We start from the raw sequence: 27496 nt of genomic DNA, 5'->3' as shown, positions 1-27496 counted from the left end.
CAGCACGCCAGGACTCCCTGCCCATCACCAGCTCCCAGAGTCCACCCAAACCCATGTCCATTGAGTCGGTGATGCCATCCAACCATCTCATCCTCTGTTGTCCCCTTCTCCTACTGCCCTCAATCTTTCCCAGCATCAGGGTCTTTTCAAATGAGTCAGCTCTTCACATCAGATGGCCAAAGGATTGGAGTTTCAGCTTAAGCATCAGTCCTTCCAATGAATATTCAGGACCGATTTCCTTTAGGATGGACTGGTTGGATCTCCTTGCAGTCCAAGGGAATCTCAAGAGTCTTCTCCAATACCACAGTTCAAAAGCATCAATTCTTTGGCACTCAGTTTTCTTTAGAGTCCAACTCTTACATCCATACATGACTACTGGCAAAACCATAGCCTAAACTAGACGGTTAGTCACTAAACACCACAACATCACTTAGGTTTCCTTGATCAGATGGAGACCTGGGTCCCTGCCTTGTGAAGTTGGGACCTTTTGATTACTGAGAAAAGAACAGCAAAAGATACTTGCAAAAGTTCAAAGTGCCATTGACATAATCTGATCACTATCCAGGCAGTAAAAAAGGGGAACCTTGAGACGGGTGATTGATATTTCCTTAGGGTCAGGTTGACTCATGGATTCGCTCTTAAAAGCCATAAGACTTTAGGGAAGCTGAACACGGAGATTCTATATCTTGATCTCCAAAAGAATTAAAATGTTTTTTAAGCATATGAAGTTCTCTGAGTGTAGTAAATGTCAATAAACGTTACTTTCTTGTCTCTTAATCTGGAATTTCTAAAAACATCATCGTCTTCCATCTCCATGGGATAGTCTGGATGGAATTTTACTTGGTTACAAAGGAAAGACAAGAAAATTCAAATTCAAGTTTATGCAATGATCTCTAGAAGGCTCAAAAAAGAGAGGCAAGCTTCCTCTAAACTAAGATGCTGCTGGGGACCCTCCATGGTGATCTTTTTAGCCTTAACAACTAAAATCTTCATTCTACCAAACCTTGCCCCAAGTCAGCACCTTGATCAGAACATAACAGCCAGTCTCTCTGCTTTGACTGCAGTTTCCTTAAATCTTTAATCAGTTTTAGTCATCTTTTTTTTTTCTCCAGCTTCAGGTTCAGTATGTGCTCCATCTTTCAGAGTCACTCTGCAGCTGTGTTGTGTAGACCTGGTCTCCAGTCTCTGTGGTATTTCAAGCAGTTGCTGTTGACAGAGTGATTCAGTCTCCACAGTAAGCTGTGGTTTCTTCACCTATAAAATGGAGACACTTGTGACTTGCAAAGGTAGGAGGGAAGGACAGAGTGAGGGTTTCTAAGGAGCTGACCCTGTGACTAGTCATATCATAGGAGATCAACACATCATGGGAGCTCATGTTATTATAAGAATAGAAGCCTCCATATATATGACCACATGTCAAATAGATAGCCAGTGGGAAGCTGCTGTGTATAGCACAAGAAGGTTAGCTCAGTTCTCTGTGATGACTTAAAGGGGTGCGATGAGGGAAGTGGGAGGGAGATTCAAGAGGGAAGGGATGTATGTATACATATAGCTGGTTCGCTTTGTCGTATAGTAGAAACTAACATAACATTGTAAAGCAATTATATTCCAAAAAGAAAAGAATAGAGTCCCCCAGGCAAGGGAGCCCTGTAGATCAAAGTACACACCAGGTGATAGAATATGAATGGTCAGTCAGATTCTACAGCCAAAAAGAGGAAAAAAGGCTCAAGTGAATTTTCTCCCCATTTTTTCGGTAAAATAATATGCTCCAAGCCTGAGACCTTTTTCCTCCTGTCTACTGCCCAAAACTCATTTCTCCAACAGAGATCTGAGCCACCATAAATCCAGTCAGGGGTCAAGATGGCTGACACAATTTTAACTACAAGAGAGCGCAGCATAAATGCATCATTATTATCCCCAAGGGCTACTCTCTGCCTTTTCCAGGGGACAAAAGAAAAAGTCATATTTTTATAGTATTCGCAAATTTTTGAGGGACAGACAGATCCAAGAACTCAGAAGCACAAAGGCAAAGTATGACCAGACTTAAAGGGAACAATCTTTCTGTCTTTTAAAAAAATCTCTTTATTGCTATCCTACCAAAAATCTAGAGACACTGTTTCTAAATAAAGCCAGTTCTGCCTCCAATTGCCTCTGACTGTACAATCCTTTCTGTGCCTCTATGTTCTATAACCACATCTCTTTTAGACATAGGGCACTCAGCCCCTCACTGAGTCTATTGCAGGAAAGGGGACATTTTTCAGCCCCTGAAACTGGACTCTTGTCTAACACTCAGAAATGAATTGTCTGAAGAGACACATGTGCTGCCAAAGCAAGAGATTTTATTGGAAAGGGCACCCGGGAGGAGAGCAAGAGGGTGAGGGAACCCAGGAGAACTCCTCCACCACGTGGCTCACAGTATCTGGTTTTATGGTGATGGGATTAGTTTCTGGGTTGTCTTCTGACTCAGAGTCCTTCCTGGTGGTGCAGGCCTTATTCAGCCAAGATGGATGTCAGTGAGGAGGATTCTGGGAGGCGGTCAGACGTGTGGTGTCTCCTTTTGACCTTTCCTGAACTCTTCTGGTGGGTGGTGACTTATTAGTTCCGTGTTCCTCACCAGGACCTCCTGTCGTAAAACAACTCATGCAAATGGTGACTATGGTTCCTGGCCAGGGTGGGCAGTTTCAGCCAGTGCGCTTCCCCTAACAAGTCTATACACTTTCTCCTGGGGAGGTGTGATATTGCAGTGCAATTCTGATACCCACTACCCGGAGTCAGCTCAGACTTCATGAGCTAAGGGCACAGTCTCCAACAAGACTGCCCTCAATTCAGACAACAGCCGTTAAGTTCAGGGTCCCCAGGCTGCCTGCGTTCTGACCAACTGGGTTCCCACAGTTCCCTCAGGTTCAATTATTCAGGATAACACATAGAATACAGGAAAGTGCTTTACTTATGATTAAAATTTTATCACAAAGAATACAACTCCCCAGGCCAGACAAATATAAAGATGCCTAGGACTCGGAGGGTTCTGAAAGTGAAGTTTTTGCGTCCTGCTTGATGGAAGCAGGATGTACCACCCTGGTGGACAAGGTGAAGCCCCCGACCTGGGCACTCAAGTCACCCTGGCAGAGATCCCACCGGCACCAATCAGGAATACGCAAGAGTAAAGACTAACCCTGGTACCCAATCACCAAGAGATGAATCAAAGTGAATTTCTAATCCCCATGTTCCTCCCGTTTGTCTAGGGATCACAGAATCTGAGTAGGCAGGGCCTCAGTTGGCTTATACCCACTGTCCAAAGGAAGTAATCCTCCTCACACGGTCCCTGACAACACTGCTTATTGCTCCATGGGGGCAGCACAAGGCCCGACAAACAGGGGACGGAGAAGCATACAGGGAAGATGTCTAAACGTGCCAGCTCTAACGCAGAATTTCTCCAGAGCATGGCTCAAAAACCAGGACAAAGTAATGGACTCTCTTCTACGTCTTCTTCCCTCCCCACGTGAACTCCTGTCCCCTTCCCAGTGAAACTCTTAGCAACACATTTCTTCAGCCAAGCAGAAGAAACTTCGCCACTCCATGATTAAAGGACCATATTCAAGTAGATTGTGTTCTGGGTTCTAAAGACTTCCACTTGTAAATTTCAGGTACACAGCTTATCGGTATGAAGACTGACTATTAAACCAGGTTTGAGAAAATGTATGAGTTTCAATTTGTTTTGTTCAAGGATCCTATCAATCGAGATAGTGTGGCTTACAACTTCTGCCAATAAAGACGGATTCACAAAGGCTCCCTTCCCTTTATAACCTGTAAAACCTCTTACCCTGATGGTTGCTCATCTTACAAAGAGCTGCATGCCCATCCCTTTCTGGATTCCACCCAGCACCCTCCTGAAATGGCTCGGGTGGTGTCAGAACCCCATGACCACAACAACCCATGAGCTTCACTGCAGACTTTGGCCCCTAACTTCAGGGTTGTTGGAGTATCCCCTGGTGGCTCAGACAGTAAAGAATCTGTCTGCAATGCAGGAGACCCAGGCTCAATACCTGGGTAGGGAAGATCCCCTGGAGAAGGTAATGGCTACCCACTCTGGTATTCTTGGCTGGAGAATTCCATGGACAGAGGAGCCTGGCAGGCTACAGTCCATAAGGTCACAAAGAATCGGACATAACTGGGAGGCGAACACTTCACTTCTGAAGAATCAGCGTGGAGAGAATGGTCATACCACCCTGAACGCGTCCCATCTCATCTGATCTCAGAAGTTATGCAGGGTCAGGCCTGGTTAGTAGTTGGATGGAAGAATGCCTTGCCCTACAACATTGTAATGCATCCCTAAACTCTCTCTATACCTTACCTTCCTCTCCCCAGGCCTTGCTATAGAATCTTAAACAAACTCAGATTTATCTGTGATCTCGGTACAGCTTTCCATTCAGATTTCCGATAGTAGATTTTCCTCCTCTTTACCTTTTTGCTCTTCTCTCCTTATCCAAAAAGAGCAATAAAAGGAATCAGAGAAGAACTCAGTTTCTCACCTTGTCTTGCCTCAGTCTAAACAAGAAAATGTCTTATTAAAAAAAGGGGGGTGGGCTGGGTGGGGAGAGAAAGGTGATATTTAATTTTATTGGGGAGAATGGATCATTGCCGGAGAATGCCTGCGGCTAAATGAGACCATCAAACCAAGAGCAGAGCGGCGAGCCGTGCGCACAAATATGAAGTAATACCTTTCTACTCCAGGGGAAACTGACACTCAATTTCAGAAGCTTCAGGCAGGCAGCTCAGAGTTGGGTGAAATCACAGACGCCTTCTTGGAACCATTTACAAGGCTTCTACTCTCTGCAGTGAAAGCTTAAAAATGCAAATGAAATGGGGCCATTTAAAGAAAAATATCCCTGCTAACTGTGCTCTGGGAAAGAAAAAAAAAAAAAAGCCTATAGCTCAGAGGGCAATCTTAAAGTCAATGAAACTCAGCAGTGCTGGATGATGCTTCATTCTGATGGATAATGTGTGCTGTGCTTCTCCCTCATGAGTTTAGAAGTATTTAAAGAAAAGGGGGAAAATCGCCCTGTTTAGGAGATTAATTTCTTTTCTGAAAGAAATGTCTGTTTCTGCTGTCACTTTGGGTTTGATGAAGAGTAAAACCAGAGCTTATTTTAAATGTTTGCTGCTGAAAATTACCAAGGTTGGAGGCTGGGAGGGGAGGACCCTGACGAGGTTAAGTCCTGCCCCATCTCCCCAGGCAAGTTCATGTTTAAATTATCCAAGAAACCATTATAAAAGTATTTCATCAGGAATACAGATTCTAATAATATGTGCAACACTGTTGAGCACTGAGTGTCAGGGATTGAGCTTAGCACTTTTATATGAATTATCTCATCTTCTCAACCCCCTCCCCACACGCACACACACGCAGGAGGTCCTATTACTCCAGCCATTGTACAGATAAGGCAACTGAGGTTAGGGAGATGAGATAACTTGCTAGGAGTTTCATAGCTGCAAAGTGGCTGGGCAGGATAGAATTGAAGCTCAGACCGGAGCCCAAGCCTACACAGAGCTTTGAAGCCCACAATACTCTCTCAAGGCCAGTTCATTTCAAAACAATTTAGTAAGTCTCATCAAACAGTGACATTGCTGCAATTTAGTAAATTATGTCTTGCTTTGAAATTTCTTTCTTTGAAGACTGCATTTTGAACATAAGGTCACCAGTACTGGATGAGCAGGCACTATAACCCCAGGGCTGAGGGACCAAGCAGCAATAGCCAGCTGATTTTGGCCTTTCCTGCCCTTTGTGCGCTGTGGATGTAATTGGAAGCCCATCTTTCTTTTTTTTTTTTAATTTTTATTTTTTATTAGTCGGAGGCTAATTACTTTACAACATTTCAGTGGGTTTTGTCATACATTGACATGAATCAGCAATAGATTTACACGTATTCCCCATCCCGATCCCCCCTCCCACCTCCCTCTCCACCCGATTCCTCTGGGTCTTCCCAGTGCACCAGGCCCGAGCACTTGTCTCATGCATCCCACCTGGGCTGGTGATCTGTTTCACCATAGATAATATACGTGCTGTTCTTTCGAAACATCCCACCCTCACCTTCTCCCACAGAGTTCAAAAGTCTGTTCTGTACTTCTGTGTCTCTTTTTCTGTTTTGCATATAGGGTTATCGTTACCATCTTTCTAAATTCCATATATATGTGTTAGTATGCTGTAATGTTCTTTATCTTTCTGAAGCCCATCTTTCTTAAGCCATTGAACTCAAAAGAAGAACTCACCGATTCGGAATCAAAATTCTTCTTGGTGCAACTCAAGTACATTTTCCCACGTGATGGGATATTAGAGCTAAGGTGTCAATCTTATCACCTCTGTTATTCTTAGGTAAAGACTGTGGTATTTGAAAAGATGCTCGACATCACTAATTATTAGAGAAATGCCAATCAAAACCACTTCACACCAGTCAGAATGGCCATCATCAAAAAGTCTACAAACAGCAAACGCTGGAGAGGGTGTGGAAAAAAGGATACCTTCCTACACTGTTGGCAGGAATGTGAATTGGTGCAGTCACTATGGAAAACAGCATAGAGGTTCCTTTAAAAACTAAAAAGAGTTGCCCTGTGATCCAGCAGTCGAAATCCTGGGCATATATCCAGACAAAACTATAATTAAAAAAGATGCATGCATTCCCATGTTTCTAGCAGCACTATTCACAATAGTCAAGACATGGAAACACCCTAAATGTTCATCTCCAGATGAATGGATAAAGAAGATGAGGTACCATGGAATATTTCTCAGCCCTAAACAGGATGAAACAATGCCATTTGCAGCAACATGGATGGACAGAGAGATTATCACATTAAGTGAGTGAAGTCAGAGAAAGACAAACATCATATGATATCACTTATACATGGAACTAACACAAAATGATGCAAATGAGCTTATTTACAAAGCAGAAATAGACTCACAGACATGGAAAACAAACTTAAGGTTACCAAAAGAGAAAGGGAGAGGGATATATTTGGAATTTTGGATTAGCAGATATAAACTACTATATACAAAATAGACAAACAGCAAGGACCTACTGCATAGTCCAGGGGATGATATTCATTAATTCATTGTCTTGTAATAATCTATAATGGAAAAGAATTTGGAAAAGAATATATATCACTATTATATATATATATATATATATGTGTATATACATATATATATAACTTTGCTATATACTTGAAACACTGTAAATCAACTATACTTCAATTAAAAAAAAATGAAAGAAAAGACTGAAGTCTGAATCAGACATGTACATGAAAAAATGAGAGCTGGTACACTGCTGGTGGTCACATAGATTAATACAATCATTAGGAAGGCAGTTTGGCATTATCTTGAACATTTGAACATTCGGGGATGTGAGTAGCGTACAACCCAGAATTTTTATTCCCAAGTATTTTCCTTAGATAACTTCTAGTACACAAGTATGGGAAGTCACACATGAACGTTCCTAGCAGCAATGTCTATAAAAACTAAAAGCTAGAAACAGCCCAAATGCCCATTAACAGCAGAAACAATGAATAAATGGTGGCATATACACACAAGGGAACAGTCTGACCTATTGAAAATGACTTAATTATAGCTGCATGCATGTATCAACATGTGAATCTTATTAGCATAATAAGCTAAAGAAGAAAGTAATAAATTAAAACATGACATGCATACCATTCAAAAATAGGCAAAATTAAGCTATGTTATTTAGGAAAGCGTAATAGGTAATAATAGGGCTTCCTTGGTGGCTCAGACAGTAAAGAATCAGACTGCAATGCAGGAGAGCCAGGTTCAATCCCTGGGTCGAGAAGATCCCCTGGAGAAGGAAATGGTAACCCACTCCAGTATTCTCGCCTGGAGAATCCCACGGACAAAGGAGCCTGGCGGGCTATGGTCCATGGGGTCACAGAGTTGGACACGACTGAGCGACTAACACTTTGACTTTTCACTTTCATTTCACTTATCAATAGGTAATAAAGCTTTTTTTTTTTTTTTTTTTTTTTTTTTAAGAAAGTAAGGAATAAGTCATCACAAAAATCTGGAGAGAAATCATCTTAGGGAGGACAGAAGGGATGTGATTGGGAAAGGGTACCTGGCACATAAGATACTGACAATGTTCCAGTGTTGAAACTGGATGTGGGCTAAATGGATATTCATTTTTAAATATTCACTCAACAGTATATATTGAAAAGGATATTTGTTGTAAAACATGGTCTTATGTTTGTATGATATATTATATATGAATACTCATGCATGTTATTCAGTATTAAGAAGGTATGCAATCTGATTCAATCTGTGTCATGAAGAGTTACAGAAGTTCTGAAATCATTGGCATTGATCCCTTAGAATCATGAAATTCCCTCTAGAACACACGACACGAAATTGTCTAGCCCCCTGCTTGGCTACCTAGAGTTATGGGAAGTTCTGTACTTCTCATCGCAGCCCTTTCATCCTTTGTTCTTTTAGGGTTGCTTCTGTAGGCAGTGGAGCTCTTAACTTGTTTTTTTAAAACCATGGTAAGATATACAAAACATAAAAATTCACCATCTTGATTATTTTCAAGTGTACAGTCCTCTGGCACTAAGTACATTCACATTGTTCTGCATCCATCACCAACACCCATCTCTAGAAGTTTTTCACCTTCCCAAATTGAAATTCTACTAATATTATACCCACTAAACAACTCCCAATCCTCCCTTCACTCATCTCCTGGCAACCACCGTTCTACTTGCTGTTTCTGTGAATTTGACTATTCTATATACCTCGTAAAAGCAAAATCATACACTGTTTGCCTGTTTGTGTCTGGTTTATTTCACTTTGCATGATGTCTTCAAGGTTTATCCATGTTTTAGTGTGCATCAGGATTTCCTTCTTTTTAAAGACTGAATAATATTTCATCGTGTGTATGTACTCCATTTGTTTATCTATTCAACCATCGATGGACAATTCAGTTGCTTCCACTTTTTGAATTTGTAAATAATGCTGCTAAGAACATGGGTTGGAAGCCCATTTCTTCTCAACTACCAGTAAGGGCTTCCTTATACTCAAGTTAAATATTTTTCTTATAACTTCTGTCCATCAGTTTACATTCTAGTTAAGTTCTTATAAGGTGAACCCTCTCCCCTTTTCCCACAAGGAAACCTTAAATATTGGAAGACAGTCTTGACATTTTGGTCACCTCGTCTTTAACCTAATTATTAAAAAAAAAAAAGTGTTAGTCGTTATTCAGTCATGTCTGATTCTGTGTGGTCTCATGGACTACAGCCGTCCAGCTTCCTCTGTCCATGAAATTCTCTAGGCAAGAAAACTGGAGTGGGTAGCCATTCCCTTCTCCAGGGGGATCTTCCTGACCCAGGGATTGAACTCAGGTCTCCTGCACTGCAGACAATCTTTACCATCTGAGTCACGAGGGAAGCCCAATTATTGTAAGGGCTTTTGTTATTTTAATCATCCCTTCATAAGATGCATTCTCCAAGGCTCTCATCAACTTAATGTGCTTGTCTGGAGCATCTCAGATAACAATAATTTTTATGGAAACCACATCCCACTGATGTTTTATCTCCTGTTTCTTGTCCAATAAAAAGTCCTTCACCTAGAAAGCCCTCTTCCTTTTGATGTTAAAGTCTATAAAAACAATCCCTTAATTCTGCGGCTATGCAGTTGATTTTTTGTTTCAATACAACAGATCAACATTTGTATTTGGTAAATCTCATCTCTCAAATTTGGTTCAGACTCCCAGGCTACTGGGGTCACTTTAATGTTACCCCATATGACTCTATATCATACAAAGAAATTGGAAATTATACTTGTTACTGTGTTCCTTCAAAGTATTGATATATGTATTGAACATGACATGGTTAAGGCAAAGGTAAATCACTGATTTTCCTTCCATATTATTATTTGTTAACATTCTTTAAATATTAATACACAAATTGAACCAAATAGAAATTCAGTTAACTACAATACTTCTTAATAAACCTGCGGTAGTCTTATCCACCAGGATATCATGGAAGACTGTCAAATGTTGTAGAAATCAAGATGTCCTATGTTTATGGACCTTCACAGGTTTGTCAAAGTAGTTGGCCCAAACTGGGTCAGTTTATGGGACTGTGCTTAGTCGCTCAGTTGTGTCCGGCTCTTTGTGGACAGGCTCCTCTGTCCATGGGGTTTCTCCAGGCAAAAATACTGGAGAAAAATCCCCTCCTCCAGGCGATCTTCCCAACCCAGGGATAGAACATAGGTCTCCCACATTGCAGGCAGATTCTTTACCATCTGAGCCACAGGGAAGCCCCATTTTATGGTAGGAGTATCCATATTGGCTGCCAGAAATCACCTCATTTTCTTCTAAGTATGCATAAAGCATGAGTTTAATGTACTGTTGAAGAGTTTTATTAGATGTAATGTCAAGTTTCCTTGGAGTTAGGTTATAAAACTACTTTTCCTCTCTTTTTCAAAATTAGAAGAATATTTTCCTATTTCTAGTATTTTCTATTTCTAGTATTCTGGGAACTTTCCCATTCTTTATGATTGCTAAAAATGAGTTTTGAGATTTCATCTGTAAATGTCTTTAGTACATGAGGGTGAAACCACTTGGCCTTGGAACCTGTGATCTGATTCAAAATGACCGCATGTTAATATTTCCCCACCCACTCTTAACTCTTACTTTAACATCTCTTCTTTGACTTTCCTATTCTTGATGAAGATTGTACTTAAACTCCCATTGGGCTTCCATTGCCTCTCATTCATCTACTAACATTACAGTTTTCTCAAGCTCAATCCCTTTCTCAATGGCTCATCCATTCTTGGAAACTGTAATTTTCATTGTTTTTGCACTTTTAAGCCCATTAGTTAGCTAGGAAAATAAGATTTGTGGGCCCCAGTGGATAGGAGGGGAAAAATTAGATATCCAAATACCAAAACTTATACCAGGCTTTGATTGGTTCTCTGATTATATAATTAATGGAGAAGATCTCTTCACATTAGTGGTACAACCACTGTTAAAGTTGGCAGAAGGGAATAAAAGGAACTAGATCAAATCCAAGCAAGATCTGTAAACCAGCTCCATTCATTGTCATTTTATTGACTTGGAGGATACCAAACCTTAGTAACGTTATAACTTAAATGATGAGCTGGACTCAGTGTTCTAAGCAGAAGCATTCCTGCCACTTTGAACAAGGAAATTCTCAGTTCTGTGAAACAACATCACACCATATAGCAGGTAAGCACATGGAATGCTTAGCATCCTTTATTTCAGAACACTGAATTTAATTACGTGCCACAGTCATTGTGACATTCCAAAGCAACCAAATACATTTCCAAGTGCCCTGGTTGAGACTCACTGAAAAATATCTTTAAAGTCTCTTTCAGCTGTGAATTTCTGGGTCTATAATTCTTTGCAGACAGAGACACCGGAGTTTCAAATCATTAGTAACTTTATGTTAAGTTTTAGTCAATAACACATTACACCATTGGAAGTTGTTTTCAAGATGAAATAGAAGCAGTCTGTTCAATTTCAGCAGACATGTAATATTTATCCAATTTTCTTTTAATTACCAGGAGTAACTAATTACAAATCTGGACATTCAGAAAAACTAGTACACAATGAATCATTTTAAGTCAATTGGAGGAACAGCCTAGATGAACAGAAATGATGACAAATTCTTACCAGAGTATCACAATAGAGCTAAGAAAGCTGCTAAATCTACATGTGATTTTCCTTTGTTTTAAGGGAGTAAAAGCTTAAAAAGCTTCTTACTCTCTGCTGTACCTGAAAATTCTCCTGCAGATCGAAAGAATTTCTCCCAATCCCAGAGAATTACCTTCCTGCTCAGAACTTGTCTCAGAGCAAATAATTTCGCCTATCAACACTGTGCCTTCCAAGAAGGCTTACTTTTCATCCTTCCCCTTTCCAATTCCTTCCTGGACCCACCCTCACCCCCAACACACGTCAGCCCCATCCTGCACCCCCGTGATCACCACCACTGGCGCAGCCTCCCTCACTACCCAAGGAGGGCCGGAGCCTTGGCCAGCTGGCTGCCCTTCAGCGGAACTGACACAACTACGCCTGTGCAGTGAAGGGTCTCTGCGGCCAACAAGTGCAGGGCTTTCCTCTCCAAGCAGAAGGCCACATTCCTACAAAAACGTCTGGCACCTTCCAAGGCGTCTAAGCTAGTCCAGACAGAGAGAGATGGTTGTGAAACTGAAGACGCCTCTTTTTCTTTTTCCCTTGGTAGTGGGTAACAATATCAGGAAGGAGTCCTTTTCAAACAATGCATTCTGTCAAGGCTTCCTTTCCCTTCCCCACAGTTCTAGGATCCAGCATCAGCAAAACATGTTAGATCACGTTCTGGTGTGGAAACAAAGAGAAAAGAGCATTCACTTCACAAGGGTGGGGCTTTGAGACTCTCGGCTTCTCTTACTGTATTACTATCTCCTTTCTTCCCAGATGTGGGGAAAAGGAAAAGACTGCAAAGGATTGGGTGAGCTGCCCAGAAGAGTGGAGGGACAGAGTGTGTGAACAGTGGAGCCATACATGGCTACTGTAAAGACACCAGAAGTGGAGCCCAAACCTCAAATTCAGTTTTGTTTTTCTGCTAATTATCTGGCATAGAAAGCCAGCCCTGAGGCAGCTCTCCTCCCAGCAAATGGATTCAGGTCTCCAGCCTGGATTGGAACCAGGCTTTGGACAAAGGTTGTATAATCCCCATAGCTGCTTCTGCCTCATACAGAAGAAATGGGATGAGTTATTCTTCCTTAAGGACAGAGCCAGTGAAAACAGGTTCGTACTGTGGCAGTTGGGATCCAGCTTAGATAATGAAGTTACTGGCAATGAGTCTTGCAGCAGAGGGATGTTATGAAACATCTCATCCGAGGTCTTGATCTTTGAAGTGTCCCTCATCTCCCTCTTGTGTCTAGCCTGTATTTTTCAGGAGAGAGTAGTTGGTAATATTCATGTGTCTTTCCTTCCTTTCTCTGATTCATGATTTAGCCAACATTTCTTCCACATCTATCCTGTCAGTCTCTCTGCTTGGAACTGGGTGGGGGCAGGAGGTGGGGGGAAACCTTCTCCTTTTGATTCTAATCCAGGTGATTCATACCTGTGGTATGCACCAGTGTGGTAACAATGAGAATGGACAAAGATGGTTGGATTTAAGGCCTATTAAGATGATGAAATTGACAGGTTTTGATGACCTGAAGAGTAAGGGAGAGAGAAGAATCAGGGGTGACTCCTAAATTTCTTACATGAGCAATTGGATGAAAGGTGATGTTGTTTACAGAGAAAAAGAATACAGGAGTGTTTGAGGGAACAAGTTTTTGGGGAAATACGATGAATTCAATTTTGACATATTGACTTTAAATTGCAGATGCTCAAGAGAAAGTTGGACAAACAGGTCTTATGTTTAAGACAAAGATCAGGGCTAAAGACACAAAATAAGGGAGGCATGCCTTAAAGCAATTTGTGAAATGGGGGAAAAGGAAGGGATGGAGAAGATATGTGTATCTTCCCAGCCCCTAAAGAGAAGATTCAAATGGAAATCTCATGGGCCTTTGGGAGTTGATCACTAGCCTAGATTTCAAAGAAAGATGCTGAACTAGTGGGAAATCCCAGAAGTCACTGAAGGCATCCTTGGTTGGCCAAGAGACTCAAGCATCTTTCCGTAACAGACAAACTGATCCTTGATCCTTGGGCAGATACAGCTGGACAAAACCTCCCTTTCCACTCTGCCAGGCCCAGCCAATGATGGCATGACCTTTCAAATGACATAAGATCCTGGTAAAGAAGACTGGACAAGCAATAGCTTGTAGCTGAATAGCACCACCAAACCCAGCTTCCCAAGAATGGACTCACAGGATGGGGATTTACCAGCCCATTCAATGGTTTTTAAAAATATTTTTCAGGAGAAGTTGACTTGGTTTTATCTCAAGAGCTTTGAGATCTTCCCAACCTGTCCTGTATTCATCTCCATCCTTGCGACAGCCCCACAGTAAGCAGAGTTTCTCCCCAATTCTAGCTCCGAGGTCCCCAAGGGGGCATTTTAAAAGCAGAGAACCTCTGTGGGTGCCCTTGGAAAGAAGGCCGTTAGTAGTTGGGGTGGGGTGGGATGACATGGCAGGGGCCAAGCTGAGCACAGAGAAGGGAGAGGTGGGGTGCCTCCGTGCCCGAGCGGAGCCAGGGCGGGGCGCAGGCTGCCTGCCAAGTTAGGAACCTCCCTCCATTCCAGATGCTTAGATGTCAAACCAAGCCCACACCTTCAGGGCTAAAATCTGTTTATTCTTGGCTGAGGAAGATTTTAGGTTTTCAAAAGAGTGAGGAAATGAGAAATCAGAAGAAAATCCTAAAGGTCTTATTAAATGACATTTAAATACTTCTGTCAACATAGAAAGCACCAGAAATATACAGATTTCTTGTAATATCCCCCCGACCGCACAAACGCGTTTTTAAATTACCAGAAAGAGTTTGTATTTGTTTGTTTTTGTTTTTTACAGAAGTGGCCTTTAAAAAATTAATTGATAAAAGAAAAAAAAATAGCAAGTTCATTTTCAAGGTTGACTCAAGACACATCTCATCCCAACTTTCTCACCAAATCAAGAAAACACACCAGCAAGAGGCTCTCAGCCTTTTCTAAGGACAACAGAGGTTTCAAGAGTAAAAGAGGTTTTAAGAGTAAAACTTGTTTTTCCTCTCTTTCATTTTTCTTTAATTTTTGGATTTTTAATAACCTTTTTATTTTTTCATTTTAGAATAGTTTCAGATTTATTTTCCTCCTTTTAATATCCCACATTACTATTTAAAAGAAAATCGAGTATTGATTTCTCAACTCTGATGAAGGGTAGTTAAGAACCACCAACAGGGCTAACTTTGAGGAAACCTGGATTTCAAGGAAAAGCTGAGTCTGACACAAGATACCAGCTGCAAGATTCATATGGATGTTTGTGGCTTCTGAGTCAGTTGAAGCTAAACTCTGGGTGTTTTTAGAGCTCAGAATTGAAACAAAAATATTCCTGAGCTTTCAGCACTTTATGATTGACCAGAAGAACTTCTCCAATTTCAGTTCACAACTCTGCTGGGCTACCATGCTGTGCTACAGATAAGCCCAGAGAGGTAGAGAAACTAAAGGAACACTAGAAAAAGCCAGAGCTAGGACTAACATATGGATTTTCTAGGTCCAAGCGCAGCTGTCATATCCCCAGGTGCTGAAAAGGTCAGGAGACCTGCATGACCGGGCAAGGAAAGAAACAAAATGAAAAGAAAAGCACATGGTCTAGTAGAGACATTCTCCTAAGCCATCAGCAGTGAGCACTTCCACACTAGAAACACAAATCCCTCTTTGAAATGCTGTGTTTCCAACATTTCCAAACACGCGTCCGGCAGGACCAACTGGTATCCCATCTAGGTCCTCCTCAGCTAAGCCAAGGACAAGCCTCACTGTTTCCCATAGCTGGTTCCCCATCCAGGGGACAACTAATTCACTGAAACATAGGAAACTCAAGACAGAGACGCGACCCACACTTTCAACCCATTGACCAGGCCCATGTAAGACGATGAAAGACACGATACTCCCTTGGTGCTTGTGACCCCTAGCTGTGTGTACAGACCAGTGCTTCTCAAATCTGGGGATCTTGGGAATCTGAGGATGTGAGTTCTGATTCAGTAGCTCTTGAAGAAGACCTGAAACTGCCTTCCTAACAAGCCCCCAGGTGCCATTGCCGGCCCAAGAACTACACTGTGAGGGGCCAGATGGTCAGACCCAGAAGGACCATTGAGAGCATCCTTCTCAGTGCTCTTCAGATTGGGTTCCTGGGGAGTTCTGATGATGTATTTTCGGAGGATGATTTGAAAGACCAGAAGGAAACCAAGAACCCCTCTGTATCCCAGGATCAATCAGAATGACTCTGCTTCTCTGTTATAGAAAGTGAAATTCTTCACAAGATTTCATGGGATTAAAGTGCTGCTTTGTATTATAAATTCAAAATCTACTGCTTTAATCTGACTACCTCACTTTACAGAAGAGGAGTTTGAGAATGAGAAAGGATAAGTGACTCACACAAGATGACACAGCAAATCGCTGGCCCAAGCCAAACCAGAGCCCTGGTCTCTTCTTCCCCACCCTGCTCTGGCTCTCTTTGGAGGAACACTTTTTAAAAGAAGCCGTGACTCAGTGGTTTCTCCTCTTTCTCCTGGGTTTACCAAAGTAAACCCAGCAGAATCCCACGGTGTTCTGGCTCTCAAAGCAAAGAGTCCCATCTCTCCCCACCAAGGGCTGGCTCTTTGGAGTTGCTCTGACATCTACACCTGACAAGTCAGGGCAGCCAGCGGAGGAGGGAAGCAGCTTACGGGAGCAGGGTAAAAGTAAGGAGCGTTCCCAGAGGCAAGATGGGGGTTGGCTGTGGAATCGTTCCACAGATGGGCAGGCAAGTGCCTGCAAGACCTCAGAATTCCTTGTCTCCAAGGAGGGGCCCAGTTGACTCATCAGGGCACTTACAGACAGCTTACTTCAAGCTGATTTGCAGCAGGCATGCTAGGGCAGCAGCAGGCCGCAGCTGAAAAGGAAAGTTTGTCATGGGCAGGAGCAAAGCGGGAGCTGGGGGAAGTGCGTGGAGGCAGGGGGGATAGTCTCCTACAAAAATCTGTGACACTCTGAGGCCAACAAGCTTGGGTCAGGGGATGATTCAAGAAGACATGGTCCCTGGCTCCTAGAATCCTGCAATCTGGAGGGGTTGTGAAGAGGTAACAGAACAACATGAAACGACTGGGCAACAATACAGAGCATCTGGAATTAAAACCCAGATGGAAGGGTTCAGAATGTAACGGCCCCAGCAGGTTGGAGCCGAAGAGATCACCATGGGTTGGAGCAGCTGGAGAAGAAAAGAAATAAAAACATGACGAAGGCCATTCAGCAGCATAGAGGAAGGGTAGAATAAGACAGGAGGAGAGGAATAAGTCAGGGATGCTGATTCATGGAGTCAGAAGAACCGTGGGTGCTATACGCAGCATCTATAGGGCCGCAACATGAATACCTCTTTAAGAGAGCAAGGGAGGGCATGGCTGCCTTGGAATCAGAGTCCCAGCAAAACCACGTCCGATCCAGTCTAGTCTAGACTAATTCAAGTCTGCCTCTCCATTTCCACAGGGTTTTCCTAATTTCTCAATTTGTTGGGCAAGTCCAAGAGCTCTATAGGATGCAGACAACAGAAGAAATGCCAAACTCCAGTTCTAGTGGTCCTGAGCCAAGTTCAAGGTCACATGTCAAAAGAAAAGTCAATATTCATGCACTGTCTCTGGCTCTGGTTAAAGCCGCCCTCCTCAAAGACTTGGATATGCTCAAGGAACAGAATTAGATTAGCCCTAAGAAGGACATCAACCCCAGAGATTCGGAGAGACTAAATGCTATGCTGGAAACCACTCAATCAGTTATGAAAGAGAAATCCATCACTTCTTTCCTCCTTGCTCCTATCTTTGGTCTGACCCCAACTAAAGAGTGAGTCTTGTTAAAATCTCATCCCTGACCCACACACAGTCTTCCCACATCTACATTTCTGAGGTAGGTAAGTGAGTGAAACCCAAAGATGCACTGCTCGGTCTCTAAACCTACGGATGAAATTGCAACGCCTTCTACTTGCTACCTCACCACCTCATTGCCCATCTCCAGGGCACCATCTTCGGACCCCAACACTGTGTTCCACCAAAACAACTCAGCAGCCTGGCATTCTTCAGGCTCATTGGGATTCCCAAGGATTGTAAATAAAAAAATCATGGAATCTGATCCCTTGACCTCTGTCTCTCTCTGGTACATTCTAGGGTCATAACCTTCCTCCTATCCCTCAGAAACCTGATTTGGATTCTTTCCAAAGTCTATCTTCAACCTTTTGAGAAGTTAAGTTATACATTAATAGTCATCTAAGACTGTTGCAACTGAAGGGAACCTTAAGAGTTTGTCTTTCTACCTCCATCACTTGACATACGAGAAAACTGAGATCCACAGATGTGAAGTGATTTGTCCAGGGTCACACAGATTCTTGAGAGCAAGTGTGGGGCTGGAATCCTGGTCTTCTAACTCCCAGACCTCAGGGAGTTTGAATCATTTTATGAGAAGGTGGCATCATTACCCAAGACCGAACCTGGCCTCTGCTTAACCATATCTCTGGGGCCATTTGCAAGTGAAGACACGTGTCTGATGGCCACATGGTCCCAGGGATCTTGGTGGTGGGAGGGAGAAGAGCCTGGGTCAGATATTTGATATCATTTTTACTTCACTTTAGGACACAGCCAGAGACGCTGAGTTAAGGTGCTGACCTAGATGACACATCTTTATTGCATAGTCACCTCAAAAAGGAAGGTAAGGCAACCTGCATTATTAAAGAGTGAAATGAAATGGCAGAGCTTTAATCGTGTGATTAATTCAGATCCACTCCCTGATGCTTCTTTTCAGACACTCAAACCACTCATTGTCTGCAACCGTTTTCTCAAGCCCCAAGCAACAGAAATCCCACGCTCACTCCATCCTCGATTCTGCTGGAGAGAATCTGTGTGGGTCTGGCAGGCTGTCTCCAGTGAAATGAGGCCTCGGCTAAGAGCCCAGGACACCTGAGTTTACTTGTTATTCGCTGAGTAACCTGGAGCAAATGGGTTTGCCTCTCTCTGCCTTTCACCTGCGCAGGAGAGTTAAGTCAGAGGCTGAGAAGTAAATAAGACAAACTTCCCAGATGCCTTTCAGTGTAAGGAAGTCTGTGACATTGGCTGGTAGCAATAGCCTTCTCTGTTTCCATTTAGGGCAGAATGAGAGCATGGGAAACTAATATTTACTGACCATTCGCCATGTGCCAAGGATTATGCTAGAGCTCACACCTGTGACATAGTATCAGGTAAGTCCCAGATGTGGAAACAGTCATCAGAAATGTAAAGTTGTTCATCCAAAATAGCACAGTTAACGAACAAGGAAGGTGGGGTTTTAATAAGTTCCTCCAACCCGAAAGACCTTATTTTTGGCATTACATCACACTGCCTTCAATAAAAGATGATTTCATGTTACTGAGAGATGGAGGGGCAGGGTGGACGCAAATTGAGAGAGGGACAGAAAGAGACCCAAGGATACAAATCATTCAAATGCCAGCAGTCAAGAAGGTTAAATGAGTGATGAGGACTGGAGGGTGAGTGGTAATCTCATTGCCTTCTTGAGAGGACCTGAGATTCAGTTCAGTTCAGTCACTCAGTCGTGTCTGACTCTTCGCGACCCCATGAACTGCAGCACACCAGGCCTCCTTGTCCAACACCAACTCCCGGAGTCCACCCAAACCCATGTCTATCGAATCAGTGATGCCATCCAACCATCTCCTCCCCTGTTGTCCCCTTCTCCTCCTGCCCTCAATCAAAGTATAGTAAACAAGGGCTTCCAGCCCAAAATTGACAGATTTTTTTTTTTTCAGGAGAAGCTGACATGTGGAATTTTATGTGGAACCACTTAATTTACATCTGTAGCCCTAACCCATTCCCAGGTTCAACCCACAGACCCCGGTTTATAAACTCTGGACATTGAGAATAAACTCCTCACCACAGGAGTGAGAAAGACTGAGTCATTTCACTTTGGGACCTTATAAAGGCCTCGTCTCTGATTTCCTTTTCAGAGAAAGTGAATCTTCTGGAATGTTCAGAGCTAGGATTCAAGGGCGCTGTGATTCAACCAACCCCACTAAATCGCTTGGGCTCATACCAGCAATTGTTTTCTCCCTTGGGGAGTCGAGGGGAGCCGTATATGCCTCTAAAGCCAGTACGAGTACCCTTTTTTTCTAATAAGCAACAAATTATTTGAGGAGGACTTGGTTGAAAACTAGTTCTACCCCTATAGTTAAATCCAATTATACCATAATTACAGGGAGTCTGCACACATCAGAGCTTAGCTGGAAAAGAATAGGAACACCGCAGGTCTTCAAAACACTGGCCGGAGGTAAACCTATAATTTCACCTACCGTCGACCTGGCAGAACCTTCATGGGAAAGAAGACACACTTAGCTCTGGACGCTCCATCAGAGGAAACCCAGCGGGTGCCTCTTGGCCCCTGTGTGGCATTCGCTCTGACAGTTCAGAAAAGACAGGAGTAGGGAAGTGTCTCTTATTTCCTTTTTAAACTGGCTGAGAAATAAGAATAAGACTCATATCTCCAAGCCCAAACAGAAAGAGGCACTAGGCTTATGGAGAAATAGAAAAAACTCTCCTTGTTAAACCATTCCCATTCCCTACCTTTATTATGTTTTTTTTCTTGAGGTGGAGATGAAGGGGGCCCTTAAATACACAAAGAAATAAATGATAAATAAATAAATACACCTACAAGAAAACCTTTGGAAGTGCCCCTTATTCACTGCAAAAAAGTCCATTTACTTGTTCACTCTCACATGGACCCCCTCGTCCTCACAATTAAGGGAAATGTTAATCTGCTATCCTGGCTACAACATGATCAAGAGGCAGAAGACCTCTACTGAGGCTGAGAAGGTCTGACCCTGGCAATATAACAGCAGCATACGTTGTTAATAATATTCTTCTGCTGCAAGTCCACAGATGTGTGTCCCTGTTGAAGCCCTTTCTACGGTCTTCACACACACTCCAGGCTTCACTCTGAAGGGAACGTCTAGCTGAGTACCCAGGGGGTGGGGGCTGGAGTGGAGATCCTCAGGACTTGGCTGAGGACAAGGCTGAGTCTGTAGAAGTAATACCAGCTATAATTCCTCCCTAATCCCCACCTCATTTTTATCACAAAAGACGTGACTGAGAGGAAGGGACGTTTTAGTCAATTCATCACGCAGACGTTAAACCCTGACACTGTACAGGACATCGAGCTGGGTTCTGTGGGGAAGAGGAAGATGACAACGAAAATAAATGCGCTGGGAAGAGTAACGGCAAAAGCCCTGGCCCCAGGTCAGGAAAAATCTCTTCTCAAATCTCAGTCCTCACACTTCCCAGTTAGGTTACGTCATAGGCCTACCGAACCTCCGTTTCCACATCTGCGCAATGTCTGTGCCGTGTGGCCGATAGGTAGCCCTGGCGTAATTACCGTAAGAGAGTTATTCACGGAGGGAAGAGCGTGATCAAAAGCACAGAGTTAAACAAACAGACATTTGGATGGCCCCTCCTGGCAACAGGAAGCAGCCCAGGGGAACCAGAGCGTGAGCCTCAGGACCACAACTGGGCCCGCGTCAGGGCCCTCCCATCCCTGCCCCAGCGTGCTGAGCGTGACTGAGGAGAAACGCGGGCAGGGAAGCCGGCCTTGGGGAGGTAACGCGGAGAACCAGTGAAGGGGGAAAGGTGAGGTCAGGGACGGGCTGGGAACGGCTTGACCACCAGCTCCCAGGAGGACCCTGATTTGTAGCGAGGTGTCAGCGCTCCCGCTGCGGCTGATTTCAAGCGACCAACACACGTAACAGCCAGATGGGAAGCTACTTCCTGAAATGGTAACAACTGGCTCTTACGGCTGCGGCACATCTCTAAGCTGAGTTAAAAACTGGGCAATTCCCGCCGGGCCCTCCGCGTCTAACACAGAACCAGTAACAGGGCCCACCTAGCAACCTCCTGAGTCCATACCACTCTCTGCCTTTAAACGCTCGGGGACCTCAGGTGTGATAAACACTCTTAGTGATTCTGAAGTCCTGCTTGGTTTCAGGGAGCTGTTCCCAGGCCTTATCCAGGCGTCACTCTTACGTCCTGTTAACAGGTCAGGACACCAGAGTGACCTGTCACTTGGGTAAATTGCACAATTAGCAGTGAATGGAGCCTGACCCCTCAGCCCACCTCAGACGAGTCTCCGCCTGAGACCTGGCCCAGCCCACTTCAGTAAGAATGGGTCCTTCTCCAGCCCCCCCTCGTCCTGTGCTTCAAATGAGGCTGAACAGACTGAGGTCATCCGTCCTCCTAGCCTTTGAAAGGTGAATCCTAGGGTTCCTGGTGGAGCTCAGGCCCTCTTCTTCCTCATCTCCCCCTCATCCAGCCCTCCCCCAGTGTCATAAACCCCGAACTGCTCACAGGCTTCTCTCCACCGGCAAGGCACTGCAATCTCATCACCTCCACACAATTTGCTCCAGTCCTGCCGCATGTTCCTGCTTATTAAATTGTAGGATTATCCCCCTCCGCTGCAGCGACAGGGCTCCCGAACTGGTTTATTGCTCTACTGCTCAGAACTGCTGAGCTCAGCACCGGCGTGGGCTTCTCCAGCACTCGGCGTGATGGATGAGCTGGCACCCGCCAGCGTCGGGTGAGAGCTGAGGCCTGTGCTCTGAGCCCCCAAACAACTCCCCAACCTGAAGGGTTGGTCTCTTAATTGTTTCATCTAAGAGTTGCAGGTATGAGAGGAGAGACCCAAACTTGGCTCACTGCGCCCTGGAACAACTCACTCAGCGAGGGTTGGAACCTTTCACAGAAAAGTTTCACAACTGTCCAATCCACCCCCTTTTTTCCTACCTCCTTCATTTTGCCCACCTAATCGCCTTTCTGTGACTAGTACGTAAACCAGGCTAAAATGCCATGATGTTATTAATTAGCTGCAGGTACCTGTGTGCACACACACACACCTATGCACGCACATACTTATGCACGCACCAACCCTTCCCAGTGCTGAGCTAAGCGTTCTAGAAGCCTCAGGTCTGCCTGTCTCCATTTACCAGCTCACCAGTCAGTTTCTCCCCATTAAAATGTGCCCCTCTCCTGCCAATCTTCCCTCTTTATTTAGCAGATTCTAACTGGCATCTCATGAAACGTACAAAAACACGCACTGAGGCAGCCAGCGGAGATTGCCAAATTTGATTACCTGCGTCAATCCATCTCGCCGAGGTGCTGATGAAGTCTAGCTTAGAATTTTTTTTTCCTCCTCCACAGGGTGGGCTCTTTCAATCCCCTCCCACCCTTCACTCCAGACCCCCCAGGTAGTAAACCTGCTGTCTGGGCAGTGACCCAGGGTACAGCTTGCACTTTTTTTATCTTTTACTTTAGGAGAAAGGCATCCTGCCCACCCCTGCTCAGCTCTGCCGCCCCGAGGAGTCCCCACACCAAATTCTCTCTTTTCTCCAGTTGGCATGTGTCCTCTAGCATTTCTGAACTCATCAGGGTGGCACCTCTCCGTGACGTCCTCCTGATCTACTAGGCGGAGACAGAGGCTCCTCTCTCTTGGTCACTACTGGCGAATGCAGGGGCTACCGTCCTGGCCCCTCCCTCCTGTAGACCAGATCCCCATGCTGGCTCCCTCACTGCACCGGAAAGCCTTTGTGTCCCAGGGCTAAATCTTAGTCATCCGTCAACTCCAGCATCTGATGGAGTATCTGGCACATAGTAGGTGCCCAGTAAAGGTTGAGTGAAGATCTCAGTTAACAAATGACACCTGTCTCTCCTCAGTTCTCCAAGCCCTCTAATTCTCCAAATGGTGAGGGTCAGAAGTCAAGGACAGAGGAAGATGCAAGCTCTCTCTAGCTCAGTGTTTTTGGATTCCCCTCTTGGTGTCAAAGGGGCTTCTCAGGTGGCACAGGAGATGCAAGGGACTCAGGTTCAATCCCTGGGTGGGGAAGATCCCCTGGAGAAGGAAATGACAACCCACTCCAGTACTGTTGTCTGGAGAATTCCATGGACGGAAGAGCCTGGAGGGCTACAGTTCATGGGGTCGCACAGAGTCAGACATGACTGAGCATTGGTGTTGAACACCCACGCTTGGTGTTGAATAACCTGAACCGCTTTAGCTTATCAAAGCCTATTCTATTAAGAATGCTCCCCCACCCCTCTGCTTTCTTAAAGTAGTATTCAGATGTTGACAGAGAAAAATAAATCTCTAACAAGCATTCTCCAGGGAAATGAATTTCCCCCAACCCACAAAACCTCCAGGCAGGTTGGAGAGATGTTTAGGGGAGCAGATAACTGCAGGAAACGTCCAGAGTGGTGGCTGTGCTGTGCTTAGTCACTTAATCATGTCCCCTCTCTGTGACCCCCTGGACTGTAGCCCGCCAGGCTCCTCTGTCCATGGGATTCTCCAGGCAAGAATACTGGAGTGGGTTGCCATGCCCTCCTCCAGGGGATCTTCCCACCCCAGGGATCGAACCCAGGTCTGCATTGCAGGCAGATTCTTTACCATCTGAGCCACCAGGGAGACGAATGACTCGGCTCTCACGTGCTATAAGGTCCCCTGGGCCCTCTCTTCTGTCCAGGAGGGGCACAGGGGCAGGCCTCGAAGTCGAGTCTCTCACCTGAAGGACTAGATTAGGCCTTGGGAGGGAGGGTCTGGGAAAGGAGACCCACAAAAGGACAGGCTTCACCCCCTTTTCAATTTCTGGAGAACACACCCACCTCTGGAATGAAGGCCCTCCACCCAGAAATAGAAGAGTAGACAGCAAGCTGTCAGATCCCCTAGAGCAGGAAAACAGCTGGTCCTGAAACTGGGACCATACTGGAGTGAAATCCAATACAGTTCTGAACCATACTGGAGTGAAATGGGGCCAGGCGGGTCAGGGAGGGATGTTAGCTCTGGACCCCAAGTCTCCCGTTCAGAGCTCGCCCCTACTCTCACCCGGCCAACAAATGTTTACTGAGCACTTACCGCGAGCCAGGAACTTCTTCGCGCTGGATTTCCTTTCTTTTAAGAGGTTCATGATCTAGAGAGAGAGAAAGGCAAGAAATCAATACCCATAAGGTGACGTGTTATAGAGGCGTGCACCAGGTCACAGGATTGTGTGTGCGGAGTGGGGATGTGGCCTCAGGAAACAGCCAACATTCAAAGGGCTGGCTAGTGAGCAGCAGCCCCAAATCACACTTCTGGGGACACAACACTGGCACCAGGCAAGTCAACTACGGAGATACAATGACGTGGGAGGGAAAGGTATTCACGACGGCAGAAAGAGGCCTCAGCGTGATTTACGGACTTGGGTTTAGCCCTTTGGCTCCACCTGTTCAGACAGGTGTTCTGTACCTCCTAGTGGTGTATGCAGAAAGCATGCCTCGTCCTTCCACTTTGGGGTGAGACTTCACCCTCTTTCGGGGGGCTACACTGACTCCAGAACCATCAGGTTTCCTTTGCTGCCTGCCTGTGCCCCCTGCGGTCTGTTTCTAAGAAGGTACTTCTATGACGAACTGGTAATAGAAAAAGTTACTCCTCATTCTACCCCGTGAGACCACTGAGAACAAACATAAACCCCTTTTACATGGCGTTATCTTCAGGTATTTGAAAACAGCAATCATATCCCTCCCTCCCTCCACTCCCCAGCCATCACTTCCCCAGACTAAATAGCCCCTGTCTCTTAATCCTTTCTCAGAGTGAAGTGACCTATTTTCAAATCCACTCACCATTCTGATCACTTTTTTCTCACTTTCAGTCTTGTGTTGACTCCTCTTAATATGTGAAACCATAACCAAACCTAACAAACCAAGTATAATCTAAGCACTACTGAGCAGAGTAGAAATATCACCTCCCTCATTTTCCATCTCATATTTCTAATAATACCACCAAAGATAGAGCTTGCCCTTTAGGCAGCCACATCACAACGCTGGGTCCCACAAAGTGAAAGTGTTAGTCGCTCAGTTGTGTCCAACTCTTAGCAATCCCATGGACTGCAGTCCACTAGGCTCCTCTGTCCAAGGGATTTTTCAGGCAAGAATACTGGAGTGAGCTGGCATTCCCTTCTCCAGGGGATCTTCCGGAACCAGGGGCTCGAACCCCGTCTCCTGTGTTGCAGGCAGATTCTTTACCATCTGAGCCACTAGGGAAGCACCAGCTTACCATAAACTCAAATCCTAAGTTTTGTTTTCTGTGTACGTTGCTGCTAAGTCATATCTTCTCCACCCTACATTTGTGCAGTTACTTTCTGAGCCAAAGTATAGAACCAGGCAGAAGCAGGTGAGTTAGCATGTTTTCCTCTGGACTTTGGGCCCTGAGAAACCTCTCAAGGAGGGTTCCTCCCGGCGCCTCACAGCGTGGAGCAGAGCCGGAGCTCCAGAACCAGTGGAAAGCTGGTAACAAAGGCTCCAGTCCACAGGCAGCCCAAGGGGCACTCAGATAGACGGCTGGAGGTCAGAGCAGAGGGAACCCAGACCCAGAGAGGCCTGTGGGGACCAAGGTCCTATGCAGCAGACCAGCCTTGGCTCAGCGTGCTGAAGGGAGATGAAGTCGGGATCGATCCAACCAAACTGTGCGGCTCAACTGGAGAAAGTCAGCAAACAGCGTTACAACAGCCAGCTCCCGAGTGCAGACGACGGCCCCATGCTCTGAGCTCAGCAACTCTGCCGTCCCATTCCCTTCTCACTCTGCCCAACACTCTTGGGCAGGCAGGCAGGGCAGCCCTTGAAACGGTCTGGGGAAAGCCTCTTAGAGACGCAGAACTAGACATGTGGGGGAGAGCGGATGCCCGGGGCTTTTGACTCTCAAGGAGACTCTGGAGGAAAGGGCCAGACCCAGAAGCGGGGGACAGGAGGCTTCCCGCCAAGCCACCCTGAGGCGCTTCCCATGGAGTGGGTAGTCTTTCCCTTCTCCAGGGATCTTCCAAACCCAGGGATCAAACCCAGGTCTCCCGCATTGCGGGCAGATTCTTTACCAGCTGAGCCACAAGGGAAGCCCAAGAATACTGGAGTGGGTAGTCTATCCCTTCTCCAGCGGATCTTCCCAACCCAGGGATCGAACCGGGGTCTCCTGCATCATAGGCAGATTCTTTACCAACTTAGCTCTGAGGGAAGCCCAACTAATAAAGGGCAGGTGGGACTCTTCTGGCCTTGTCAGCTAGGTTATCATTTGTTTCCATTTTTCTGAACAAATTTAGAGGTCAAAAACGCCACTGTGAGGGAAAGAATCTGACGGGCAGGATTTGTGCACATTTTCTGCCCTCCGTACCCATCCTTCCCTTCCCAGCACCCCACATTTGGGGACCAGCAGCCAGCCACCTGCCTCTAGTCCTACCCGGAACTAGGGCGAGCTTCTTAACCAGAGGGGGACGGCTCCTTCCTCGTCACTTCCGTTCAAGCCAGGTCCTTACCGAGCCCCTGTCTCCACCTCATCTTTTCAGAGTCATCTCAGATGGCACCTTCTCTCTGGGACCGTCTCTGAATCTCACGGACAAAAGTTGGCAGTTTCCTTTTGGAGGTCATTCGTAGTGTTTTTCTCAGCCTGTTTTTTTTTTTTTTTCTGTCTGTCCATGTATGTGCGTCGCTAAGTTGGGAGTTCCTCAAGGGTAAGCACAGTTCCTCAGTCAGCTGGTACAGAATCCATGCTGTCTGGAGGGAGGTGGGGAGGGGGAGAGTGAATGAATGAATGAGTGAGTGAATGAATGAAATACAGGGAGGGAGGGTGGACGGGGCACAAGGGTGTGTCATCTTGGTCATCCCTGCTTCTCTCTCTACATCACTAGTGGGGAGAAGGGAGAGCTGAGGCTGTGATAAGGTGAACAGGGTCCAGTTGCCAGGGAGTTCAGGGGCCCTGATCGTCGAGGATCGTGGAGGTGAGGCGTAAGAAAACCCTCACC

General features: G+C 45.2%; 2 long non-coding RNA genes across 3 annotated transcripts; one reads left to right on the top strand and one right to left on the bottom strand.

Annotated features, from left to right (window-relative positions):
• Nucleotides 1–331: 331 nt before the first annotated feature.
• On the bottom strand, nucleotides 332–27217 carry LOC122708191. The gene is made up of 3 exons (XR_006345039.1): nucleotides 27011–27217; nucleotides 24589–24643; nucleotides 332–1254 (listed from the first exon to the last, which is right to left on the bottom strand). It is a non-coding gene; the product is annotated as an uncharacterized LOC122708191 (long non-coding RNA).
• LOC122708192 lies at nucleotides 12514–18644 on the top strand. Of its 2 annotated transcripts, none has more exons than XR_006345041.1 (3): nucleotides 12514–12806; nucleotides 18290–18366; nucleotides 18460–18644. It is a non-coding gene; the product is annotated as an uncharacterized LOC122708192 (long non-coding RNA). The 2 variants fall into 2 exon arrangements; XR_006345040.1 differs by lacking the exon at nucleotides 12514–12806 and adding an exon at nucleotides 16291–16379.
• Nucleotides 27218–27496: the final 279 nt, after the last annotated feature.

This window comes from Cervus elaphus, chromosome 14 (genome assembly GCF_910594005.1).
Source record: "Cervus elaphus chromosome 14, mCerEla1.1, whole genome shotgun sequence".
Lineage (NCBI taxonomy): Eukaryota > Metazoa > Chordata > Mammalia > Artiodactyla > Cervidae > Cervus > Cervus elaphus.
This window is presented reverse-complemented; position numbering and strand designations above follow the sequence as displayed.